The following is a 2,490-nucleotide window of genomic DNA, read 5'->3' as shown; positions in this document are numbered from 1 at the left end:
GTTGATAAGTTGGCTGAAAAATATATGTAATGCTGTTATTGTTAACTCCAATCTTACCCATCACATTTTTCAAACCAAGCGATCTCCCTAGTTGCAGTTTTTCATCTAATAACAAGGAAAAATTATGTATATTAATTATATAAAATACCGGACCAAGCTTTCGAATATGCTCGATGTGATTTAAATCGGGACTGTGCGCTGGCCATGCCATATTGGTACTTCTTCTTTAAGCGCCGTCTCCCAATCGGAAGTTGGATCTACTCTCTACCGCTGCTCTGAAGAGTTCCATAAAACTGCGTTTAAATTTAAACCAGTCCCTTAAATTCTTCAACCATGATACTCTCCTTACTATACTCCTTCCGTCTCTTATCTTTTCCTGTATTATCAGTCGTAGCATTTCATATCGCTGCCCCCTCATTAGGGGAACACGGGGCGGAATGGTACGTCTAATTTTGATGCCTTGACTAGTCAACCAGTTTTTATTGAAAATGAAAACAAACTGCAGAAATTAATGAATCAATTATTCTAAAAAACAATAAATAGAATAAAACTTTAGAAAAAATCAAGATAGTTGACAATTTTACTTGATACAAAAAGTAGTTCACTTTTCCCATTCCGCCCCGTATGCGGGGCAGAACGGGATTTAATTTTTTAATAGGTTTTAATGAATACAGTCATAAGAAAAGCATGGAAGAAAAGTATAATTAGTGGGAAATAACTTTATTAATATTACGCCTAACATAATTTTTAATTTGCACATTGGAGTCAGAGACTTCTGCCCAACCTCCAGGTGGCAAACCCAACTCAAACTCTTGCTGCGTTCGTTTCCTGGGGAAAATTAACATCGGGGCCATGTAAGATCCACTGGCGGAAAAACACAACTCCACAGTCACAGTTTCACCTCTTTCAGATGATGTTAGCGTGCCTACCTGCCGTTTGCCCTTCCTTGCTAAGATTTTAGAATGTCCTTTTGGATTCACGCTAATGCCGGTCTGATCACAATTGAAAATACGATCAGAAGTCAGTTTATATTTATCAATGCATTCTTTTAGAAGAGATTGGAATTGTGCTACAGCTACCTGCCCGATTAAAGCCCATCGCACGAGCTCCAGAGGTTGCCTCAGGTTTTCTTAAACTTAAATCGGGATGTCTCTTCAAAAAGCAATTAATCCAGTCTTGCCCTGCTGTTTGATTAATTTGGTTAAAACTATGAACGATTCCATTGCGGTGTGCTAACTGATACGCTAGCCTACGTAAATCTTTCATGGATAATCCAAACAATATTTTTTCCATGTCTTAAACGTAATTAACAAGTTCTAACTCCTGCTGTTCATTGAAAATAAACGTAAATTTTCCTGACTGTTTGTTAATGCGAAATTCCGGACTATTCAGCTTTTTCTTCACATATCTAGCCAATGTTGATTTTGGTACACCAAATTGAGACGAGGTTTTGTCTAAACTTATATTACCGTCAATTACTGCGGATATTGCCTGTTCCATAGAATCCACAGGCCAACTTTGTCTCTCTGTTTTTCTAACAGTTTCGCACCATCTGTAACAAGAAAACTTGAAGGTAGTTTTTTGCTTTAGCAACAAAAGATAAAGCGGGGCGGAATGAGACACGTCTCATTCTGCCCCGTACCGTTCTGCCCCGCAGTTCGTTATTTTGAATTTCAAAGTTTTGTGAGGTTATACAGCAATATTTTAAAGAACTATGGGGGTTTACAGCAAGCTAAAATGTCTATTTCAATAGTAAGTAATGCTGAATAAGCAATAAGAAAAATTTAGTCACTTACCTTCAAATCTAAAATGGACAGAAAGTGCAACAAAACAACTGAAATTCACAAATACGTTATAAATACCCAAGGTTCATAGATAGGGGTTCATAGATAGGGGTTAGGTTATCTCATAACTATGTGGGCGGAAGCGAGAGGGAGGGGAATGCCTACGTCACTCGTACGACAAAGTCAAGTTTGACAGTTGTTTGTGGTTATATTTCCGTATATTTTTGTGGAATTTTCTTGTAATATCGTTTATTTGTTTAATATTTGTTGAGTTTTTAAGCATATAAGGACAATATTACTATAATTACTTATTTGGGTCCTATACAAAGGCAGTAATGACTTGTGAAGTGTGTTTTCGTAACCGTGTAAAGTTAGTTTAAAAATTATAATATTACACATAATAATATGTAGTTTTGTATGTTATAATAATAAAACATTTTTTAGATGAGTGGTGGTAACATTTGTAGCATAGCTATATGTAAAAGCAACTCCAAAATTCCTGAACCAGATGGAAACAAAATAATGCTTTTGGACATTTCCCAAATACCTTAACATTATCAAACAATAATGGATAATAAAATGTTACAAGATAAATGGGCCTCTAAACATAAGAAAATAGGTAGCAAACATTTCCTCGTGTCTGAATATGTTAATATTATGTTATGTCTTTTTTATATTTTAACCTAATAATAAATTATTTATATTA

At 35.3% G+C, this 2,490-nt stretch overlaps 1 long non-coding RNA gene across 1 annotated transcript; it reads left to right on the top strand.

The window, feature by feature from the left end:
• Positions 1-1,891: 1,891 nt before the first annotated feature.
• Positions 1,892-2,490, top strand: LOC126879512 (uncharacterized). The gene is made up of 2 exons (XR_007696094.1): positions 1,892-2,154; positions 2,229-2,490. It is a non-coding gene; the product is annotated as an uncharacterized LOC126879512 (long non-coding RNA).

The sequence above is a fragment of the Diabrotica virgifera genome, chromosome 2 (genome assembly GCF_917563875.1).
Source record: "Diabrotica virgifera virgifera chromosome 2, PGI_DIABVI_V3a".
Taxonomy (NCBI): Eukaryota; Metazoa; Arthropoda; class Insecta; order Coleoptera; family Chrysomelidae; genus Diabrotica; species Diabrotica virgifera.
The sequence above is the reverse complement of the archived record's forward strand: the minus strand, read 5'-3'. Positions and strand labels throughout refer to the sequence as shown.